Raw genomic sequence first — 25,213 nt, 5'->3', positions numbered from 1 at the left:
GCCTCTTAGATCAAAATTTATCAATTTCTATGGCTCTTGATGCTCTTTCAAATAGACTATAGTATTTACTTAAACTGAGTACCCTAATATCTGAGTATCATTTTCTCTATATTAACTCTATAATTATCCTAATTATGTAGTACATATTCATATACTGTGTAATTATTTTTGACCTATTCCAACTGTAAAATGATACAGCAGAGAGGCTTCATTTTGTATTTCTTTCGTTGCTAGTGGCTCTATATGAGTCTGTCTACATGTGAGAGAAAGGAGTCTGGTAGCAACGATTTCTACTCTAGAGCCAGACTATCCAGTTCAAAAACGACACAATCATCTACCAACTCGGACTTTAAGCCCTTAACTGCTCCAAGTTTCAGCTCCTTCACTGGTTAAAATAATAATAATTTTAAGCAATTTAATTGGGTTAAGGATCCTACATACATTAGTTTTTAAAGAAAGTGAGCCAACTGGTAATATGCTTACACTATATTTGATACGAGTAATTCTCCAAGCCAGGCTTCAACAATACGTGAACCATGAACTTCCAGATGTTCAAGCTGGTTTTAGAAAAGGTAGAGGAACCAGAGATCAAATTGCCAACATCCACTGGATCATGGAAAAAGCAAGAGAGTTCAAGAAAAACATTTCTGCTTTATTGACTATGCCAAAATCTTTGATGGTATGGATCACCACAAACTGTGGAAAATTCTTTAAGAGCTGGGAATACCAGACCACCTGACCTGCCTATTGAGAAATCTGTATGCAGGTCAGGAAGCAACAGTTAGAACTGGACATGCAACAACAGACTGGTTTCAAATAGGAAAAGGAGTACGTCAAGGCTGTATATTGTCACCCTGCTTATTTAACTTATATGCAGAGTACATCACGAGAAACACTGGGCTGGATAAAGCACAAGCTGGAATCAAGATTGCCAGGAGAAATATCAATAACCTCAGATATGCAGATGACACCACCCTTATGATAGAAAGTGAAAAAGAACTAAAAAGCCTCTTGACGAAGATCATGGCATCCGGTCCCATCACTTCATGGCAAATAGATGGGGAAACAGTGGAAACAATGACAGACTTTATTTTGGGGAGCTCCAAAATCACTGCACATGGTGACTGCAGCCATGAAATTAAAAGACACTTAATCCATGGAAGAAAAGTTATGACAAACCTAGACAGCATATTAAAAAGCAAACGTTATTTTACCTACAAAGGTCCGTCTAGTCAAGGCTATGGTTTTTCCAGTAGTCATATGTGGATGTGAGAGTTGGACTATGAAGAAAGCTGAGCACCAAAGAATTGATGCTTTTGAACTGTGGTGTTGGAGAAGACTCTTGAGAGTCCCTTGGAGTGCAAGGAGATCCAACCAGTCCAACTTAAAGGAATTCAGTCCTGAATATTCATTGGAAGGACTGATGTTGAAGCTGAAATTCCAATACTTTGGCCACCTGATGCAAAGAACTGACTCATTTGAAAAGACCCTGATGCTAGGAGAGGAGAAGGGGACAACAGAGGATGAGATGGTTGGATGGCATCACGGACTCAATGGACATGAATTTGAGTAAACTCTGGGAATTGGTGATGGACAGGGAGGCCTGGTGTGCTGCAGTCCATGGGGTTGCAAAGAGTCGGACACAACTGAGCAACTGAACTGAACTGATACTTGATATATAATGAACCTTCAATGAACATTAGCAGTTTATTATTATTGTTTATATTTCCTCACCTGAACACTGTTCAAATCTTTAAGTCAAATCTAACCCAGGGATTGAATCTGCGTTGCCTGTGTCTCCTGCGTTGCTAGTGGATTCTTGATCTGCTGGCCCATCAGGGAAACTTGTAACTTTTTTCAGAGGCCCCCAAATAAGAAACTGTATTTGATGTTTATTAACAAATACCTAAATACACTTAATTTAACTCCACAGGAACTATTATATAAAACACTATATTACACAAAAAGCTATTACACAAAACCTATTATACAGGTTCTGAGGAAAATGCATCTCCCTAATCTCAAAGAATTCACACAAAGGTTATTTGCTGAGCCTTCTGGGGGAAATTATAGGCCTGGCAAAAAAAAAATATATATAGTAAAAAACTATTTTGGAAACAATGCATCCATTGTAAAGCTGAGAAAAACTTGAGATTCCATCTATTCCTGCTAGAAACACCAGCTCTGGGGGCAGTTACTATGCTGTGAAGGTGGGGTAGATTCTGTGGTCCAAAAATTGAGAAATGTGGTCAGAAACAAAGTTAGACAAAATACTGCATGCCTGGGCTTCTTCCTCCTTATAGTTCTTAAGATGGCAATGCTTACCATGAATGTTTAAAGACAGGGACAAGGGACAAGAGTATTCAGCATTTCCAAAACTTATTTGACCAAGAACAAACTTTAGAGCCACAGATTACCAGCCCATAAGGAAAAAATTCAGCTAGTTCCAAGTCCCACCCTCCTCTTTAACTAAACAAGCTGGGCCACAGGGAAACAAGTGACTTTTCTAAGGGTCAACAATGAGAGGAAAGCTGAGTGTTCGCTCTGAACTTCACCGTGTCAGAATGTGCCTTTTCACACTCTACTGCTTTCCTTCAACCCAGTTTGGTGGGAGAGGAGAGTTGGGGAATAGGAGGGGGCTATCCACAGAGGTTCAGAAGGGAAATCTGATTCCTATGTGGTCAATGGCCATTGAATGTCTTTCTTTTTTTTCCCATCTGCTTTCAATACAGGTCAAATTTCACAACCAAAAACAGGAAAAAAAAAAATCTTTGCATGAGTCCAACAAGAAATCTAGTGTATGTTTCTTACATTACACTATATTTTTAACCTCCCCATCCCACCTCACCCTCAATAGTATTAATAAGGAGCATGGTCAAGCTTCCTTGTAAGGCTGACTTTTACCAAGTTCCAAAATCACATCTACCATCAAACACTGGGCCCTTTGCTAATGGGTCCAATTTAGCCCAGAGGACAATCCTCAAAGTGACCAGAAACATCTAAGGATGTTATAGAACCAAATTCGGGTCCACGCATCTCTGCCAATCTACTGACACTGGGCTATGGTGAAGGAAAATGCATCCTTATTGTAAGTCTGGGGCTGCCAACGCTCAAAAAACCCTGAACTCCTCAATGGTTTGGAGGGAAATTTTTATAGGCAAAATTTGGGGATAGGTCTGCAGGGTATGTAACCTTCCTCCAATCGGCTGGGGATGAGGAAGAAACGGGGTGCTGTTCCAACAGTCTCAATCATCAGCCTCCTGGCTCTAACCAGTCTGGGGCCCACAGACCTGTTCTCAGCCTGAAGTTTATCACCCTTCGCCCGCCTGTGAGGCCGTGTTACTGAAGAGCTCAGAAATCCCCTCGAGGAACTGGGATGGCTGCACCATTGTCTCTCGACTGCTCCCGCTTTGTTTCTGCTCACCCTCACTCCTCTAATGAGTAACTGTTTGAATCTGCCCTTTGGAACTCAGGGAAGGTCTGGGAGGCTAAAATCATTTTCCTACAAGCAACAAGTGGGGGTGAAGAGGAAAAGTTAGAATTTTACATAACCTCCTATTCCTTCTGCCTCTGTAACTCAGCTTGCTCCTTGCAAAGTCCGGATCATGTAGGTCTCAGAAAGTGGGGACTCACAATACTAGGAACCGGAGCTTATCTCACTCGCCCCTGTCCTGCTCTTTGCAATCCCCCAGCCCATGCAAACCCACAAACCGACTTAATCACACCTGTCCATGTATAAAAACTCTTTCAGAGCTCAGAGCTTGGAGTGTTAACTCCTCTGGGTCCACCAGCATAATAAACCTGAGTTCTCCAACTCTCCAAGTGCGGTACTTGGTTTCTTGAATACTGGTTTCTGCAACATTTCTGGAGGCCCCAGCGAGATTCCAATCACGCCAGCCCCTTGAGCCGTTGGACTGGTGGCTCCGCCAGGCTGGAGCGAAGGAACCCTGAGGTGAACGAGCAGGACACCACCGGACAGTATTCTAGTTCCCTTTCGGACTGGTGTTCCGACTCTCTGGACAATCGAGCCCTGACTGAGCTCATTGGAGGGACGGACTAACTCACCAGGAATGGCCACAGGATCAGCTAAGGCCCCGGGGCCCCTCCCCAGTCAGGCCTACCCCAGTGGGTGGAAGAGGAGACTGATCACCTCCTGGGAGCTCCCAGGAAGGGAGCAGCAGTTAAGGAAACCTGGGGACTTGGGAGAGGGAGGCATTGTGACAGACTCTGAATGATTGTGAGTGCGTAACTGCTGATTGAATGGAGTGAGAGAAACTTTTTCTTCTTTTTGGAAACTGCAAAACCAATTCTTCTTGTATATGCAATTAAAAACAACTAGCTTGTTGAAAGGCCTGCCCAGGGAAAAGCTTGAAGTTAACCCTTTCCATGTACTCGAAACACACAGCCAGCTTTGCCCGACACCTCAGTCTTGGGCAAATTAGAACTTCAAGCAAAGAAAGGAAAAAAAAAGGGGGAGTCAAAGAGGTATTTTAAATCTCAAACAGAAAACTATAAGATCTCTGTCTGTCTATATTTATGTATGTCTCAGTGTATGTCTTTTGTTTTTCTCTGATAATATTGTTGTAGTTGTAAATGAGTTCTAATTAAATTGGCCTAAAGAAAAGTGCTTAGAAATCAAACAATTCTAAATACAAGAAAAATTAACCTAAATAAAATTCAGGTTCATGTAAACTGGGAAATATTCAATATTAAATATCTAGTATTAATGTTTGTTTGCTAATCTAATAAGAAAGTAGATGTATGTTTTTAATAAGATAAAAGAAGATATTAAAAAATTACATTTTATAAAGGGAAAAGAAAATAGGTCTGATTTATAGGTGGCTGTTACAGAAAGTGATTAAAAAGTTTGTGGAAAATTGTGCATGGTTAGAATTAAGTTTAAAATAAATTTAATTAAATTTACCTAAATGAGTTTAAAGTAAGCTGGTGTAAAAACTTAAATTCAGCCTTTCTCTCTGTTAAGAGGACATACTTTCTTCAGATATTGAACTGCTTTTAATTATAGATTTAACTTTCTTTACCTCTTAATTGATCTGTTCTATATTTACCTTTGAAATCTTCTGTTAACTTTGGCTAAGTAAATAACTTTTATTTCACAGTGATTTATATGATCCTGTCTGACTGTTATAAACCCTTGTGATATTTATTGACAAAACTTCCTAAATAACTTGACTTCCAGCTAACTTTGAGATGCTTCAGAGGGCCTCTGAGACATCCCAAAGAGCTATTAAGCTGCCTGGATTCATTGGACATGTTAAATTACATGGGAAGTACTGTTAAAGGGGTGAAAAGTCTTTTTAGGTTATACTGCACGGTTGATGTTACTAACATAAATATCCTAAAATTGTGTGAAATTCATATAGATCTGATATGCCCTGATAAAATATGGTCAATTATAATTCTAGTTATCATATTAAAGCATTACATATCACAACAATGACCAGATTTCTTTGCCAATTACAATAGAATAAGATTTTAAACATGTCTTCTATGGTTTGACTCTCATGCCTTTAAAAGAATACTGCTAGTTCTTCAAGATATATGGAAAAGACTTTCTAAGATTAAACAGATAAACAAATTTTGTTAATAACAGTAAGCTGGTACCAGACTGGAATTTGGTCCTCTGTTCGGAGAACAAAGTTTACTTAGAATGCAGATTTTGATAAAAGATTATGAATTTCTTTGCCTTTAAGTGATTTATATTTGTTTTAAAAAACTTTTTGTTACTTTGGTAAAGTAAATAAAATTATTCAAGATTATGGTACATGTAGACAAAGTTCATTCTGCTTCTACAAAAAAATAACCCCTCACAGTAAGAATTTTGCTATCCTGATGTCCTTAAAACATGGCTATAGTCTGCTCCTAAGTCAAGAAATTAAAAATGGATAAACAGCTAAAAATCAAAGAGCCAGGGCTATGGGAAATCCAAGACAGCTGCTTGGCTTTTCCCAGCTCCCTGACAGACCTCATTTTTATTTGACGGGTTAAAGCCTTCCCTGGCTACAGTGTTAAGGCCTTCAAAATGAGCTCTCAAAACTATATATATATATATTTCACTGAATATTAAGTTCTAGTTTTGTTAATTAAGGTCTATGCTTACTAAGACTTACTTCTGAGATAGTTTCTTGTTATGTTATATTGCTAAAAGGTTTAATTAAGTTATTAAAAAGGACACTCTAAGATTGTTTTTAAAGCTTATCTCAGTAACCAATCTTTGGATAAAGGTCAGATGCTCCATGATGTACAACCAGAAGATGAACACTTGGCTATAATCATTTAACTGAGTCAGATGACCTGGGGTATACCGGGCTACACCCAATGAAAGTTCTTGACTTAAATTCTTGCTTGTGACCTTACTAATAACTGCTAGCTATATTATTTTCTATGTAGCTTCTTTCAGAAGATTGTTTCTTATGATACCAAATGTGTGACTGAGCCTGTGATAAAATGCTGATACACAGTTCCATATGAGAGCAGTAGTTGTAATAATGTAACTCTAGATATAGGAAGAAGCAACAAGAGGAAATATTTTCCTGGACCAAAAGGCTAGTAAGACAGGTATGGTTCAGAGACTTTGGCTACTTACAAGGCCTGGTCTAGTGACAACACATTGAGTGGCCTGTCAATGGAATCTTTGTTAGACCTGGGAATGAGCCTTCCCAGCACTGTGGGACACAATGACCAGTAAATGTCCCAGAACATGGTCAAATATGTGGCTATGAAGGGGCCCTGCTGACTGGAAGGTGGCCCTTGCCAGCTGCCTCTACAAAGATTAAATCATGACCACAAGATGCTGATCTTCAACACCCCCTTGAAAGGTGTTCAGGGTGGAGACAAAAAATAAGGCACTCTGTGCTCTGGGAAAAACCCAGAAAAACAGGCCTTCAGATACTCAAATGTTTTCAGGGAGACATTTTTTACGAGTCCAAATTCTTGCATCTTCTCATACCTAGAGAAACACTAATGTCATGAACCAATGTCTGGACCTGGTTCTCCTGGATAGCCCCACCACAGCTTTCCTACTTCTATTAATCTTTGGGTCATATATCTTTAACTTTCTTAAGCTTGTTTCTCCTAGTAGTAGTACAACAAAAATATCCCCCAGCCAACACCCAGACAATGCTGGAACAAGCTGCCTTATCATTCTGTGGACTCATCGCCCTCCATAAATGCATCCCAAGGTCCTCAGGCTACTCTCCCTTTGAAATCTTATATGGGAGACCATCCCCAGTGATAAAAAAAAAAAAAATCTCAAGGGAGACCACCAACAACTAACTGACCTGGAGATGTCCTGACACCTCCAGGCCCTGGAAAAGTCTTCTGCCATATCATCCAAGAAACCTTAGAAAGGACACCCATTCCTTTGGGCAATTGGGTTCATCCCTATCAGCCAGGAGAAGAGGTATGGGTTAGATTACAAACAAAACGAAACAGACGCTTCAGCCAGTTTGGACAGGCCCTCACACGGTCATCCTGGCAAACTCTACTGCTGTTAAAGTTATAGGTGTCATCCTTTGGATCCACCATACCAGAGTCAAGAAGGCAATGGCTTCCTGTGATAACACCTGGAAAGCAGTTCAGGACCCCAAAAACTTCAAGGTCTGGTTCTGAAGACAACAACACTCACCCACGAAGGACGCTGAGCCCTGTTCTAGTCACTCTGGAAGCTGACTAGTCAACGCACAGTAGAAACTTGAGGATTCTTCAGCCTTGCTCCAGCTACACTCTGGCAACTGACTGGTCAATGCATGGCGGAAGCATGAGGATCCAGCTATCGAAATATTAATGGATTTTCATTATCAACCCTGGCCTCTATCCCTGATCAGTATTATTGCTGCTCTTCATTACAGGACCAACTAGACTCTCTGGCTGAGGTGGTTTTACAGAATAGGAGAGGGCTAGTGGCCTACTTACCGGAGAAGGCAGTGGCACCCCACTCCAGAACTCTTGCCTGGAAAATCCCATGGATGGAGGAGCCTGGTGGGCTGCAGTCCATGCTAACGGTCAGACACGACTGAGCAACTTCCCTTTCACTTTTCACTTTCATGCATTGGAGAAGGAAATGGCAACCCACTCCAGTGTTCTTGCCTGGAGAATCCCAGGGACAGGGGAGCCTGGTGGGCTGCCGTCTATGTGGTCGCAGAGAGTGAGACACGACTGAAGTGACTTAGCAGCAGCACACCTACTTACAGCTGAAAAGAGAGGACTCTGCCTCTTCTTGAATGAAAAATGCTGCTTTTATGTAGACCATTCAGAAATAGTCAGGGACATGGCCCAATAGCTAAGGGAACAAATCATAAAAAGGAGAGAGAAACTAGCTAATTCCTGGGGTAACTGGAGCAATATCTGGAGCTGGGCTTCATGGCTTCTCCCTTTAACAGGTCCTCTCTTCATGCTCTTTGTGGCGCTCTTGTTTGGCCCTTGTAGTCTTAATATGAATACCCAGTTCATGACCTCTTGGATTAAATCCATAAAGTTACAAATGGTAATAGCTCAATATAGCCCCCCAAATGATGGGGAGCTCTGAATGTCCTACCAAAACATGAGATAATGCTTTCTACAACAAGTGATAGAAGCATCAAGAAAGGGGAATGAAGAGGAAAAGTTAAAATTTTGAATAACCTCCTGCTCCTTCTGCCTCTGTAACTCAGCTTGCTCCTTGCAAAGTCTGGATCACATAGGTCTCAGAAGCTGGGGACTCTCAATACTAGGCACTGGAGCTTACTTCACTCACCCTTGTCCTGCTCTTTGCAAGCGTCCTGCCCCTGCAAACCCACAAACCTGCTTAATCACGCCTGTCCATGTATAAAAACTCTGTTCGGGGATCAGAGCTTGGAGTATTAACTCTTCTGGGCCCGCTGGCATAATAAACCTGAGTTCTCCAACTCTCCAAGTGGGGTGCTTGGTTTCTCGAGTACTGGTTTCTGCAAGGGGCACTCAAATGCTCTGTCCTTGGGAGGGCCCCACAGGGCCCTGCTTCGTTTCATGGATACTCAAAGGCACTCATTTTGATTTGTGCATGTGTCTGAAAATCTTGGCTTTTTGTTTTTGGTTGGCCAGGCTGTGCAGTGTGCCCCGTCTTAGTTCCCCCACTGGGGCTAGAACCTGTGCCCTCTGCAATCAGAACTTGGAATCTTAACAATCTTAACCAGGTGAGATCAGGGTGCTCCATCTATGTGAATGGATTGGGATAGTCTAGAGGCATGTCCTGTGCTTACACCAAAAGGACACATAAGCCTGACAAGTCAAGTAGCCTGGGACTGTGCCTAGGGCGCATTCCTGAGTCCAGCTGCTGATTCCACAAAATTCGTGATTCCTTGACTCCAACATGTTTGTCAGCTGAATCTAACTGTCAGCTGACTCCTGGAATGTTTGATTCCCTGTGCCTCAAGTCAAAGTTTCCTGGGAGGGGCAATCAGAGCCCCAACACAGGACATAGCTGATCTGAGACTGGCTTTTTAACCTTCACCTGCCTGAAGATCTGCAGCCCTCCACCAATCTCTGCTTGCCAAAACTACCCAGACTGGCTTGTGCGGGTTCATGGACAACAGCACTGACATGGTTAGTGAATAAAAGGATGGACAGCCACATGACTGAAAGCATTTACCTGTCCCAGTGCAAAGAACTGATGACAAGATTTCTGCAAATTCCATGGTTTTTGTGTTTGTATCTTAAAGTGTTCAAACTGGCTTGTTGAAAGGAAGTTTATGTACACATTTCAAGAGAAGACAGTATTCAGTACTTTCCAGAGTGTGAACATTTATTTTTAATCTTATAACAATTTCATTTCCCACTGAATGAACTATAGGAGCATGGGGAAGAGGAAGTTTTAGATTAAAGTTTACAAGGAAGCAAGTTTCCAGACTACTGTGGGGCAGAGGGTGGGGGAGACAGCAATTTGGCTCAAAGTTTTTAATGATAAGCTTGCAAAATTTTTACTATGAACTACTAAGAGTAAAAGCTTTCAAATATATTCAATTCAGTACATTCAATATATGCATATTTCTTTCAAAATTATAAGTACTATTGCACATATCTTTAAATGTACACATCTTTATCTGTACACATCTTTAAATGATGTGCATTACAAAGTAAAAAGATGAAACAGAGTTAATTCAGTTTAGTTCAGCTTAATTAAGGCAAAAAACTTCTTGTAACTAATATTTGTAATGGAAGCAAAAAATTAAATATGGTTCATTATCTTTGAAAACCCCAGTTAATTACTTTGCCATCAAGCGCCTGAATGACTGCTTCCAAGCTCAGTGTCCTGTAACATTTTGCTCTAATGGCCGTCTAGGGTGACAAGGGTACATTGGAAAAACAGAAGAACACTCTTAGCTCTCCTTCCTAAATCTTGATACTTACTTCTCTGTCTATCCACCAGTTACACAAAGGTCCTGGATGAGATTTAGCTGGCAAGTGTCAATCAACTGTTCTTACAAATTAGTCAGGTGTCACATTTTTATAAATTCAACAAATAGATTCAAAACTTACTGACACTCTTCACCTAAAACACTTTAACAGGTAGACAATTTTGCTTCCGATCTTTTTCTTTGTGGAGGGGGAGAGTTTTGGTTTTTTAAAAACTTTTTATTTTATATTATAGCCAATTAACAACACTGTGATAGTTTCAGGTAGACAGCAAAGGGACTTACATATACATGTGCCATTTTCCTCCAAACTCCGAAGTTTCGATGACTTATAAATCTACCATATTTCTTGGCAACATGTTCACATTCAATGCAAACATTTCCAAATGGTTATTTCCAAATGCCACTGTAGCATAAATTACTTTTGAAATGTGGTCACTCTCCCTCTCCTTGAGTGAACTTCACGTTTATCTTGGATTGTTCCTGCTCTACAAAGTAACAACTACTACTGATGCATGGGGGCGGGGGTGTGCGTGTGGGTGTGTGGGTGGGGGTGTGGGTGGGGGTGTGGGTACGGGTGCGCATGCGCGCGCACACACACGCGCGCGCATGCTCAGTCACAACCCATTCTTTTGTGATTCTATGGACCATAGCCCAACAGGCTCCTCTGTCCATGTGGTTCTCCAGGCAAGAATACTGGAGTGGGTTGCCATTTCCTTGTCCAGGGGATCTTTCCAACCCAGGGAAAGAGTCTCCTGTGGCTCCTGCACCGGCAGGCAGATTCTTTACCACTGAGTCACCTGGGAAGACAATCGCAACTACTGATAGGCACAGCAAAACTGGGAAGGGGCAATTTGGAAACCTTGTCTTTTGCTAAAGAAAAATGCAGACATAGGTAAACTCAATTACTCTTAGATGTGTGCCTGCAAGAGAACCAGGGAAGATAAGTGGTGGAAAGATGGTCACACCCCCTGCCCAGAGCATTACAATGGATGATAAAGCACCTGCCATCTGAAGCTGTGATGCTTTTAGGTCACATATCCAAGAAGGTGACTGTTCAACTTCAGCCCCCTGGCTGAGGGAGATAGGTGACAGAAAATGAATCTCAGGATACCTGTAACCCACTCACAGGTAAGTCTCCATTCACCGTTTGGGAGATGCCATGATTTAAAGCCTTTGTGTTCATAAAACCTCATAACTCCATGATATTGTCACTGGCAAATTGCAACACTTTCCAGTACGCTTAGGGGTCCGGTGAGGATTCCTTACCTCTTTCTCCTGAGAAAAATCACACTCCCCATACAAGACACCAAATCTAGAAGGCACCACACTACAGAGACTAGAGAAAACATAGCTTGACTTCTTTCTTAAATGTTTACAAAATTATTAATAGAAGGTTTCATATGTTCCTTCAACATCCCATAGAATTGTTATTTGCCTCCTTCTTTGGGCGCTAACATATTTTATTCATAAGGGTCTGGACCTAACTGTTCATACACAACAGGCAAATTCCAGGCAATGGGCTAGAGCTCAATGGGGCAAATGGCTTTAACTGGTCTGGTATCCCAGTGAGCGGCTCTCAGCCTTGGCTGTACACACATTAGAACCACTGGGAGCTTTCAAAGAATACCAATTCCCTTACCAGAGAGATTCCATAGAATTAGTCAGGAGTTTGACTTGAGTGCCAGGAATTTTTAAAGCTGCCAGGTGTTCCTATTGTACAGTCAACACTGAGACCTAGACACAAACCTGCAAACTGACAAAGGAATAGGGAATACCCTTCCCCTCCAGAAGCCTACCCAGCACCCACCCAGGGGTCTTGATGTTCATCAAAAGTAAGCTCTCAAGTGATGCCTTCAGTCATCAAGTATAAGGTCAAAGGTGATTTCAAGAAAAGACAGTGAGAGGCTATTTCAGGTGTATAAGGCTGAGCTGTTTTTAAAACACTTCTGACACCAAACATGGGGATTTTTTTGTTCCTCCAGACACCAGCCAATTCTGACACCAAATGGGTACCCAAATATTCAGTTCAATTCTGTCATAAACTAGCTGGAGTTAGCCCAGATCCCATATATAAGGGCTTAGTCCCACAAGAATGCCTTCTGTAGGCATCAGCTGCAATGAGGTGCCCAGACAAATTATAAATTTGGGGGTTCTGTGAATTCAGGGCTTCTCATGAATCCCAAGGTGTGAAAATTTGCTTGCGCAGCTAAGATTCCAGAAAACATTCTACTTACTACTACAGTTTATTAGAAAGAATACGACTTATGAACAGTCAGATGGAAGAGACACAGAGGGTAAGGTATGGGGGAGGGGTGCCAAGCTTCCTGGCTTCTTCTCTGGACAGGCTGCCTCTATTAGCACCTTGATGTGCCCATCAACCCAGAAGGTCTCCCAACAGCTCCTTCAAGTGTCTGTGTAACTCAATCCCTAGCACCTCTTTCCCTTCCAAGAGGTCAGCCTGTGGGGCTGAAAAGTCCCACCCTTCTAATTACTTGGTCTTTCTGGTGACCCTTGATTATACAGTGGAAGTGACAAATAGATCAAGGGACTAGATCTGATAGACAGAGTGCCTGAAAACTATGGTCAGAGGTTCACAACACTGTACAGGAGGCAGTGATCAAGGCCATCCCCAAGAAAAAGAAATGCAAAAAGGCAAAATGGTTGTCTGAGGAGGCCTTACAAATAGCTGAGAAAAGAAGTGAAAGGCAAAGGAGAAAAGGAAAGATCTACCCATTTGAATGCAGAGTTTCAAAGAACAGCAAGGAGAGATATCACTAATCCTTCCTCAGTGATCAAAGGAAGAAACAGGAAAACAACAGAATGGGAAAGACTAGAGATCACTTCAAGAAAATTAAAGATACCAAGGGAATATTTCATGCAAAGATGGGCTCAATAAAGGACAGAAATGGTAGGGACCTAACGTAAGCAGAAGATATTAAGAAGTGGCAAGAATACACAGAAGAACTATACAAAAAAGATCTTCATGACCCAGAATACCACGATGGTGTGATCACTCACCTAGAGCCAGACATCCTGGAATGCGAAGTCCAGTAGACCTTAGAAAGCATCACTACGAACAAAGATAGTGGAGGTGATGGAATTCCAGATGAGCTATTTCAAATCCAGAAAGATAATGCTGCGAAAGTGCTGCGCTCAATATGCCAGCAAATTAGGAAAACTCAGCAGTGGCCACAGGACTGCTGGAAAAGGTCAGTTTTCATTCCAGTCCCAAAGAAGGGCAATGCCAAAGAATGTTCAAACTACCACAAAATTGCACTCATGTCACACGCTAGCAAAGTAATGCTCAAAAACCTCCAAGCCAGGTTTCAACAATAGGTGAACCGTGAACTTCCAGATGTTCCAGCTGGTTTTAGAAAAGGCAGAGGAAACAGAGATCAAATTGCCAACATCTACTGGATCACAGAAAAAGCAAGAGAATTCCAGAAAAACATCTACTTCTGCTTTATTGATTATGCTAAAGCTTTTGACTGTGTGGAACACAACAAACTGTGGAAAATTCTGAGAGAGATGGGAATACCAGACCACCTAACCTGCCTCCTGCAAAACCTGTATGCAGGTAAAGAAGCAACAGTTAGAACCAGACATGGAACAACAGACTGGTTCCAAATAGGAAAAGGAGTATGTCAAGGCTGTATATTGTTACCCTGCTTATTTAACTTATATGCAGAGTACATCATGAAAAATGCCAGGCTGGATGAAGCACAAGCTGGAATCAGATTGCCAGGAGAACTTTATCAATAACCTCAGATATGCAGATAATACCACACTTATGGCAGAAAGTGAAGAGGAACTAAAGAGCTTCTTGAAGATGAAAGAAGAGAGTAAAAAAGCTGGCTTAAAACTCAACATTCAGAAAACGAAGATCATGGCATCTGGTCCCATCATCTCATGGCAAACAGATGGGGAAACAATGGAAACAGTGACTGACTTTATTTTGAGGGGCTCCAAAATCACTGCACATGGTGACTGCAGCCATGAAATTAAGACACTTGCTCCTTGGAAGAAAAACTATGACCAACCTAGACAGTATATTAAAGAGACATTACTTTGCCAACAAAGGTCCGTCTAGTCAAGGCTATGGTTTTTCCAGTAGTCATGTATGGATGTGAGAGTTGGATTATAAAGAAAACTGAGCACCAAAGAATTGATGCTTTTGAACTGTGGTATTGGAAAAGACTCTTGAGAGTCCCTTGGACTGCAAGAAGATCCAACCAGTCCATCCTAAAGGAAATCAGCCCTGAATATTCATTGGAAGGACTGATGCTGAAGCTGAAACTCCAATACTTTGGCCACCTGATGCAAAGAACGGACTCAGTGGAAAAGACCCTGATGCTGGGAAAGACTGAAGGCAGGAGGAGAAGGGGATGACAGAGGATGAGATGGTTGGATGGCATCACCCACTCAATGGACATGAGCAAGCTCCGGAAACTGGTGATGGACAGGGAAGCCTAGCATACTGCAGCCCATGGGGTCACAAAGAGTTGGACACAACTGAGTGACTGAACTAACTCTTAACTAGCTTCTCTTCTTCCTCTGAGCACAATGATCAAACTCTCCAAGGCCAGCCCCCTCCCCTTCTCATTCTACACCCCTCTTTGGGTGATCTTTTTAAAGCATCTCTTCCTCTTAGGAACTGAGCTAGCGGTGTTCTGGAGATCTTTTTCATATGGTGTGTGCTGTGCTTAGTCATTCAGTCGTGTCCAACTCTTTGTGACCCCATGGACTGTAGCCCAGCAGGTTCCTCTGTCCACGGGATTCTCCAGGCCAGAATACTGGAGTGGGTTGCCATGCCCTCCACCAGAGGATCTTCTCAACCAAGGGATCGAACCCTTGTCTCCCGCACTGCAGGCAAATTCTTTACTGCCTGAGCCACCAGGGATATGCAAGGACTATTTATTTGCAACGGCCCTGAAATATGTATTTCCATCCCAGATCTCTTTCAGGAGTTCCCTCTGCCTGCTCCCTGACTCCACCTGGAATGCCTCAAAAGCAAACAGAAAGTAGAATTACTTTCCCTCCCCGACCTGTGCCAAACCCACTCCTCCCCTAGTCCCCTTCAACCAAAAATTGTTTCACCATCCTATCCCACTCAGGTATTTATGCTCAACTTTTAAATCATTTTTGACAGCTTCTCTCCAACAACTATACCCAAACAGTAACTACCTTCTTACTGATTTCTAACTACAAACTCATTCTCTCTCTCATGCTCTCTCATCCATCCCGCATCTACTCCCCTCTCTACCCCTGGGTGACTGCAAAAGCCTTTGCACTATCGGGCCACACCCCATTCTCCCCCTCCCCAGTGTGTGGACAGGCTGTGCCCACACTAAGTGACTGGCTCAGGGGACTGCCTCTGAGCTGACCTAGTGGGACAAGCAGTACATCTTTTCCAATTGGTCCACCCAGAAGGGAGTCTTTTCCTGGTTTGCACAGACACCATATATGCCAATAGGGCCTACCCCTCCAAACACAGCAGTGAGGATGATCATTTTTAAAATCCAAATCTAATCATCTTATCTCTTATTTAAAAGTTTTCAGTGAGTTCCCTTTACCTTTTCATTAATGTGCAAAATAGCTACATTCCTTCTTTGGTCTCAACCATTCCAGCCTGGAACACTAAACCCTAATCCACCTGACTTCTACCCATTTTTAAGGCCTCATTTTAAGTACCTCTTTTCAGAAAGACCTATCCTGAGAAATCCCCTCCCCTAATCTGGGTTAGGTCTCCAGGTTAAACAGTCTCCAGACACTTGTGCTTTACTTATGACTGTAATTGCCTATGTGCTTGTCTGTCCCCCTGTCCTTGAGACACTAAATGGTTCGTAAAGGTGGAGAACTCCTATCACATTCACAGTTGTAGGCCAGAGCTGACAATGCCTAGATTCAAACAGGTGCTCAGTAAATAGTGGTTCAATGAGTAAATAGGTCATTCAAGTTCACAGGACCCTCCCAAACAATCTGGCTCCCTCTTTAACAAAAGAAAAATTCATCATGGGAGGAAGTTCTTAGTAAATTTACTGCACTGATTATCAATACACATAGACTCCTGATTGGAAATATTAGTACAATCAATGAATCAGAAATTCTGGGTGCTTAATGGTAGCAGGAGCAGTTCTCTGAATTTGTATTTGTGATTGTAATCCTCTTTTAAGCTACCAGGACCCTATGCTCTGCTTAATGCTCAGTTGTCTGCTGCCATCTTAAAATTCATAATATTTAAAGAAGGGGCCCCACAAACTCTGTAGCCAGCCTAGAGCCTTATAAATTAGTCTGATTTCTGCAAGGGGCCCAACGAATAGCCAGTCCCTAGCTAAGGATGCATCTTTTACAACCAAGGCAATGTTTTCAACCTCCATAAGGTCTATGTTATACTTGCAGGATTATACATGAGGATTATATTTGCAGGACATTTTTTCTTCTGGTAAGCAAAATCATATATTACTTATAATTCTCTTCCATAAAATTAGTATTTCTCAGACTACAAAAACACACATAGTTTTCCTAGTTATTGATGTTAGGCAAAAAAAAATTTAATTTCTTTTAAAACTAAATTCTACTTTAAACATAATTTACACCAAGTCTCATTATTAAATTTTTGCTTAGACTTTTGTTTGACGTTCTTATATGAGAGACTGTGTTGATTTTTCAAATCAACAACCATCACCCACTGATACTCCATCACCTTAAAAAACAACGGAAAGACATCAAGCAATTAAAATGAGAAAAATGAAAACTGCTGTAGGATTCCTTTTTAGCTTCCACATTTTAAACTTTAGAAATTTGACAGCCACATCAAACACTTAAAATTTCTTTGGAGGCAAAGTCTTGCAAGCTATACATGGCCATTCAGAAAGAACACTGATTCAGTCATCTTTATTATAAAAATATTTAAAGTGTTAGATAGCTTCTCTAGTCATTAAAAGTTTAAAGTTAATTATGTTCAATATACAGTTTAGTTAATAAATGTCTAAAGCATTTTAAATATTCGCTCTTTTTTTTTTTTTTTTTGGTCAACTAGGTGACTATGCTCCCCAGGGGACATCTAACAATGTCTGGAGACATTTTTAGTTGTTATAACTAGACAGAGGGGACCAGTGGCATCCAGTGGGTTGAGCCAGGAACACTGCTACACAGCTTACAATGCACAGGACATTCCCAACAGGAAATTATCTGGCCCAAAATGTCAGAAGTGCCATAGTGAAGCAACTCTGGTCTAAGCATACATGTATTTGCCACATATAGGCAACAAGGACATACGACAACCTTAAACCATGTCTCCTGTGTCAAAGCCAGTGTGTTTAAAAATACAGACAGACCCGAGGAGAAACACCAGATTTATAAGAACAGTCATTTGGGAACTCTCTTTTTAAGACAGGGAGTAAGGCAGCTGACAGCTTGAACTAGAACTATAAATAAACAGTAACACAATTCCTTGGTTGGCCCATAAAAAGACTACTTTTGTCCGTGCACGTGACCTAATCTACACGTCACAGAAAACAGAAGTTGAGACTGAGAAGAGATCACTTTCAATAGTATTAATTTGTTTCCTGCCATCTCATTTCAGAAAAATGTACAACATATATATCATAGGTCAGAATTGTTCATTCAGTTGAGAATGTGATCACCAGGTGTAGCAGTTTATAAGAGATTTGAAAACACAATGAATAAACCAAATTTGATTTGATTTCTTGTGTTTTAAGAAAGGAAAAAAGCCAATATTTAAAATCACTTTTTACATTTTTTTTTTAATAAAGTTTGTTCAATTATTGGGTAGGGAAGCTCTGGTCACACTGGGCTAGAATTCCTGTACGATTAGAGGGAGAGAATGGCTGATACCTGCCCAGGTGTTGGCAGGTCACCTGGAACCAATTACAGTCCATTTAGCTCTCCCCATGAATTACCTATTTAGTTCCTGTAGATCTGTAGTGATTCCCCCCCCCCCCCCGCCACCGGCCAAACCAAGCAACATGTGGGGATCTTTGTTTCCATATCAGGGATTGAACCAGTGGCCCCTGCAATGGAAACTCACAGAGACATAACCACTGGACCACCAGGGAAGTCCCTAAATTTCATTTTGTACAGAGTTGATCCTGCTTGTGCTCAGTCACTAACTCACCTCTGCTTCGCCAATCTGGACTGTAGTTCACTGGGAGATAGTTCATAGTTATCAAGAGAAACAGTTCTTAGTGTTAAGCAACAAAATTGCAAATGGAAAAGAACTAGAGGACTTCTCTGGTGGTCCAGTGGTTAAGAATCCGCCTGCCAATGCAGGGGACACGGGTCGGCCTCCTGGTCCAGAAGATCCCACGTGCCTCAGAGCAACTAAACCCGTTGTGCCACAACTGCTGAGCCCACATGCCGCAACCACTGAAGCAAATGCTCCTCAGCAAGAGAAGCCCCCAAAGAGAAGCTCACACACTGCAACCAATGAGAAGCCCCTGCTGGTGCCAACTAGAGGAGGTCCCTGCAGCAACAGAGGCCCACCATGGCCAAACAGCAATAAATAAGAAGTAACTAGTGACTGGAAGCTGTCCTACAGTTAATCGAGGATGAACTATATTTAACGAAGAATGAAATCCAATACGTGTTTAGGGCCAAGGCTGAGAAGTTCCTTTCCAACATCAGGCTGAAGGAAAGGCAGAGAGGCGCTGACTGGAACCTTCCAACCCTCACCATGAGATGGAAGGGGGAAAAAAATCAACTTCTTTTATCTACCAATAAACTCTGTAAAAGTAAATTCACCGTGTGTTACCTTATTTTTAAACATGGAACAGTGTCTGAGAACTCCAAAGTTTCCCTGAAGGACCATCTTGAAGGCCTGCTAAAAATCCGTAAAGGCTTAATGATTAAGCCACAGCAGAAAGCCATTTTCCTTAATCCGGGGCAGCGGGGTTGGAACTGCCTGGGTTCCTAGCAGGTAATTTACACTGATCTTTAAAAACCATTTAGCCCTCTTCCTCCCCTCTGTAAAACAAATCTGCCCTTCAGAACAGCTCTAAAAGGGGGGCAGGATGCCCAGAGAAGCTTACAAGTGTCTGGACGGATGCTCACCTAGCCCTCACCAAATGCAGACCACAAAAAGCTGTGGCCTTATTCTCATCTCCAGGCACCATGCTTTCTCTGAACACTGTATATCCCCTCAATTTGCCTCCTGTCCTACTACTTGTAAAATGAAGACTCTCTTCCCCCTAGAACGAAATAACAAAGCCAACGAGTATGTAGGATGCCAGGTGACAAGACTCACCTCCAACCGGGCAGCCCGCAAGGCCCAGCCTGGATGCACGGGCAACCTATCATCCACGGAGAAAGATGAGAAGTGTGTAGCAGGCTGGGGTGCCTGTGTTTTGCTCGGCATCCAGGAACAGAGCTGCAAGGCAGGGCGGAAAAGAGCTGTGAGGGAGAGCTTCTTCCACTCCAAAAAGCTAATCAACAAAAATTGGAAACATTTGAATCAGAAATTGGGCGCTAACAACACAAAACCAAAAAGAACCTAGGAAGGGAATATAATGCATTCAAGAACAATCACCTGTTTCACCACAGAGCCAGCAGCAGCAGCGCGCGTTCTAGACGTGGCGTGAAGCATGCAGAGCAAACAGGAAGGTGAGGAAACGCGTGAGGGCTCTGGAGCCCCTAGAGCAGCGTCTCTTTTCCAGTGGTTAGACCCTAGGGTGGGTCATTTAACATCCCGGCGCAGGCTTCTTTATCAGTAAAATGGGGGTAATAAATACCTCTCCGCAGGGCCACGGTTAGGATTATGCTAAGTTAAAGCCTCTGCCCCCAAAGCACAACAGTGAGTAACTGTTCGCGCCCGGCCTCTCCATGGCCCGCAGCCGCCAACGATTCCTAAGCTACTACTCGCTACGTGAACCAGGGGGTAAGACAGAAGAAACAAGCGGCTTCCAGGTGATACTGGGCACCAAAGTCCTAGCCCCAGGCTCCCCGAACCGGACGGAAGAGTTGGGTCGAGGCAGGGCGCTCTACACCACCCCGGGTCCCGGACGCACAAGCTGGAAGCGGATTCCCACCGCGCATCCTCTTTCTCCTGCCCCGGCTTCGCGTCCTCTTTCCCCGGAGGAGCTGACCCCACTCGCTGCAGCCGGGCCCTGGCTAAGTGGCGGCTTCGTCCTTCCCGCCTATCCTTCCCATTTCCTCCCCTCCAGCCAGGCAGCCGAGCAGGAGACCTGGTGGGGCGTTGGTTACCTGCAGCGAGCGCCTGGCCCGGAAGACGCTGGAGGGTGCTGGGCAGCACGGGGACGCTCTCGCCCGGCGCTGCTCCGCGCTAGGCTGACTGAGCTCTTGGCGCCGGAGGACCGCGCGGCCGGGTCTCGGGCCGCCCACCCTCGCGCCCGTGCGCCACGCCCCTGGGCCCGCCCCTCTAGGCCCCGCCCAGCGCATCCCTGCTTCGCAGACCTCTGCTGCCGTGGGCCTTCTGGCCCAAGTCAGCGCGCCCTCTGGGCATTTCGTTGTCTGGTGGAAGTGCTTGACTCTGCGTGCTTCCTCTTTCTCCTTCCTTAGGTTGACTTGGGTTCTTGGTTGGGAGAACCTATTAGGGACTGAGCACTTGAGTGGGGTCTTCAGAACTTTATACCCCCTTCCTGGGAGGCAGGAACTGCGGGGAAGCGCTGTCTTTTCTGATTTTAAAAATAGGGTTTATAACCAAAGGGAAAAAAAAAAAAAATTCCAGAGGTCTTTATATTGTGTTAAAATTAGATGTAACCATTGGGTTTGTTTGTTTTCCGTGATGAGAGATGTCTACAGGGTCCTGTGGGTCTCCTGAACACAAGGCCTTTCGTGTCCCCCAGTTCTTTGATTATAGGAAACAGCCTCCATTCAGCCTCCATGACCTTCCCTGAGTTCCACTGAGCAGATTCAAGCAGTTATTAAGACCAGGGAGAAACCATCAAGAGCAGCCCTGGGGCAAGGTCCCTTTTCCTCATCAACAAATACACACACAATATCTTTGAACTGTTCCATAAATACTGAAACATGGTATACTGCCCAGGAGCATTTAGATCCCAGAGCCGTTAGACCTGAAGGTTGATGATGCTGACTTATTTCACAACCAACCCATCAGAAAAATGCCTGCGAGCTGATCACACAGTCTTTGAACAGTTAATGCAAAACTTCTCACTATCCTCCCCAAGTTGGGACATACAGTTTTGAGGGCAGTTAGTCCACTGTGTCCCACTTTGCCTGGAAAAATAATAAAGCGATCCTTCCGTCACTTCATGGGAAATAGATGGGGAAACAGTAGAAACAGTGTCAGACTTTATTTTGGGGGCTCCAAAATCACTGCAGATGGTGACTGCAGCCATGAAATTAAAAGATGCTTACTCCTTGGAAGAAAAGTTATGACCAACCTAGATAGTATATTCAAAAGCAGAGACATTACTTTGCCAACAAAGGTCCGTCTAGTCAAGGCTATGGTTTTTCCTGTGGTCATGTATGGATGTGAGAGTTGTACTGTGAATAAGGCTGAGAGCCGAAGAATTGATGCTTTTGAACTGTGGTGTTGGAGAAGACTCTTGAGAGTCCCTTGGACTGCAAGGAGATCCAACCAATCCATTATGAAGGAGATCAACCCTGGGATTTCTTTAGAAGGAATGATGCTAAAGCTGTAGCTCCAGTACTTTGGCCACCTCATGCGAAGAGTTGACTCACTGGAAAAGACCCTGATGCTGGGAGGGATTGGGGGCAGGAGGAGAGGGGGACGACCGAGGATGAGATGGCTGGATGGCATCACGGACTCAGTGGACGTAGGTCTGAGTGAACTCTGGGAGATGGTGATGGACAGGAAGGCCTGGCGTGCTGCGATTCATGGGTCGCAAAGAGTCGGACACGACTGAGCAACTGAACTGAACTGAACTTTCTGCTTCACCCAAAACTCTGTCTCCAAGATTCAATTAGGCAACAGTGTACAGAGAAGCTGAACTTTTGGCATCATGAGATTTACTTACTAAAAAATTTAGTATTTTTAAAAACTCATTACATTCGTGCGTGAGTGTGTGTGCACGCGTGCCAAGTCATGTCTGACTCTTTGCGACCCCATGGATTGTAGACCACCAGGCTCCTCTATCCATGGGATTTTCTAGGCAAGAATACTGGGTTGGGGTGCCATGCCATCCTCCAGGGGATCTTCCCAACCCAGGGATCGAACTCGCGTGTCTTATGTCTCCTGCTTTGGGGTCTTTACCAAAAACTAAAACTAAGCTGTGGAACAATCCTCAGTGCTATGCAAAGTGGAAAACCCCCCTCCTGCCCTCACTGCAGATAGCATTGTGTCAATTATAAAAGTTGGCACAATCTCCTTTGTAGCAAAAGGAATATTGTCTATTTTTTATTCCGTTGGTTTTTTAACTCCTGGAGTGCAGGTTATTTATCTTCATATCACTTAATTCATCCAACACATATGCATTGAAAGAAATGAAGGAACTAACTGAATACAGTCATTTCCCTACCCACCAGTTCCTGTGGGGGCTGTAGGGTAAAGCTGAGGTGCTGTGAGTGGGTGGGTTTCCCTGTAACAGGAAGTTTGCCTAGTGTTCATCATTCTAATCAAAGGGGGTCATTGCTCAGGGGAGACGCGTGAACACAAAGAGAAGGGCTGGTACCCACTGACTCTCTGAGGCTCACCTTCTTAGGCTTTGGACTTGATGGGGTTAGATGCCCTCGGGACAGGGGTGTTTGTATAGATATGTCCACACAGAGCAGAAGATGACAGTGCCAGGTAAGGGGAACATAAATCAGGCGCTCGGCAAGCGCACACAGGTTTCAAGCCAACCCACCTGTCTCTTTTATGGAGACCTGGCCTTTTCTCTTCTAGACATTGGAACATTCTGAGAGGACTGCTCTGGACTCTCCTCCTCCCCACCCCTGTGCCAGAGCATTGCTGGGCGAAGCAGCAACAAGCAGGCCAGCCATCCTGACAATGGTAGGATCACTAGTGAGATATTCCTGGGGGGAGGTAGATCTTGCCTGAGGATATTCCTCCTCCTCCAGTAATCTTGGAACATCTTGCTTTAATTTTATTTAGGAATCTTCTTAAAATGCATTATGTGCAAGACCTAGAACAAGGAAAGGGAGCTCCTTGTTCATGAACCTCTAAGCCATGGTTTATATTTTTATCATGGAAACAAATGTCTGAACCCAAAATATCTTCTGTAGATATACACGGCATGTACATATTGGTCAGAATTAGAGAAAAAGTAATTGCAACTTTTTTTTCAATCTATTGCTAATCCAGATGGCCTTTTTTTACTAAAAGACAAAGTGATAATTTTAAATTCCTTAAGTCAAGCCATTGTGAAATCAATTATACTAAAACTCTAATACGGCATTATGAAATTAAATTCATAAATTTTATTAATTCGGTGTTTGAAACTAAGCCTGTCACTTCCACTATATTAAACATGTTTCCTCCTCCTCACTTGACCAGTTTTTTTCTTACTGTGCTTTCAGCAAGAATATTTTCAGTTTTTTGGTTTTTTTAAATTATCAATACTTAGTATTCCTATTTAGGGGAGCAGACTATGCCACCCCAAAACATGTCCCTTTGTCATAAGAGTCATTTTAAACTCGTTATTTTTAAGAAATTTTAAACACAAGAAAAGCTCTGAAACCAAGTTAAAGTTACTCTTGTGTGAAGATATTTTTATATATAAGAGAAATCATATATGACAACTTTGTAAGGGTGTCTCTCTCCCTGTACAAGGAAGAGGTAGTGTGGAAGTTGCTCAGTCATGTCCAAGTCTTTGCAACCCCATGGACTGTAGCCCAGCAGGTTCCTCTGTCCATGGGCTTCTCCAGGCCAGAATACTGGAGTGGGTTGCCATTCACGTCTCCAGGAGAACTTCCCAACCCAGGGATTGAACCCAGGTCTCCTGTATTGCAGGAGGATTCTTTACCCTCTGAGACACCCTGACGGCCTTCAGGGCGGGGCTTTTAAAGAAACCATTTTGGGTGAGGGTTGCAGCTCGTGGACTTTTTTCTGATTGGTCTGTGGTGCTGTTTCCAGAATCTTTATCATCAACATTCTGGTTCCCACCAGTCTGGGGTCTACTGTTTCTGGTCAGCTTGTCGGAAGCATCCTGCACCTGGGTGGTGGTGGGGGGCCTTAGGTTCTTGACAACAACTCAAAGATATGTGTTAGGTCGTTCTTTGTATCCCTGGAGGAGGAACTGGGACTTTGTTTTATTGTTGCATGTTTTAGTGTTCCCTGTTGTTTTTTGCCTGCTTTTCCTCTGTTTCTGCATTCCCTCACTTTCCTAATTGATAACTGCTTGAGTCTGCCCTTTGGCATACAGGACTAAAGCCCTTTCTACAAACGAGAAACAAGCAACATGGAGGGGTTCTGTACCTGGGAAGGTCCCACAGGGTGGTGATCTGTTTCAATCCCCTCTTTGCTCGATACTCTTTGATCTTGAGGGAAACAGGGGCATGACAAGAAAGAGCATAAAGTTTTGAATAGAGAGGTTAGTGATAAACTTGACAAGCGAACTCATTTTTAGGGGGCTTGGTTTCACTAGCATTACAGTTGCAACTTTGAATATATATTGTCAAGCAACCCTAGTTCTGTTGCCTAACACAATTTGTATAGTTTGTTCAGCTGTATTGTAAACATTGATGAATTGATCATCTGACTTAATGTAGTATTCTTTTGTTAGGAAAATTCATTTCAAGATCCAGACAGTGAATTTATAAATTAACTTTTAGAATATATCTTTTTTGTCAGTTGAATGTGGCATATATCCTATGGATATAATCCACTTATTCTTAATTATCACAATAATTTATAATCC

General features: G+C 43.0%; 1 protein-coding gene across 1 annotated transcript in view; it reads right to left on the bottom strand.

The window, feature by feature from the left end:
• The window catches only part of GCNT1 (glucosaminyl (N-acetyl) transferase 1), a 43,784-nt gene extending 23,070 nt beyond the window's left edge, over window positions 1-20,714 (bottom strand). Inside the window, exons 1-2 of the mRNA XM_040256800.1 lie at window positions 20,616-20,714; window positions 19,660-19,782 (exon numbers count right to left, since the gene is read on the bottom strand). The gene's annotated coding sequence lies outside the window, so the exon portion shown is untranslated. The remainder of the gene's footprint in view (window positions 1-19,659; window positions 19,783-20,615) is intronic.
• Window positions 20,715-25,213: the final 4,499 nt, after the last annotated feature.

Source organism: Oryx dammah, unplaced genomic scaffold, assembly GCF_014754425.2.
Source record: "Oryx dammah isolate SB20612 unplaced genomic scaffold, SCBI_Odam_1.1 HiC_scaffold_1, whole genome shotgun sequence".
Classification (NCBI taxonomy): Eukaryota; Metazoa; Chordata; class Mammalia; order Artiodactyla; family Bovidae; genus Oryx; species Oryx dammah.
The sequence above is the reverse complement of the archived record's forward strand: the minus strand, read 5'-3'. Positions and strand labels throughout refer to the sequence as shown.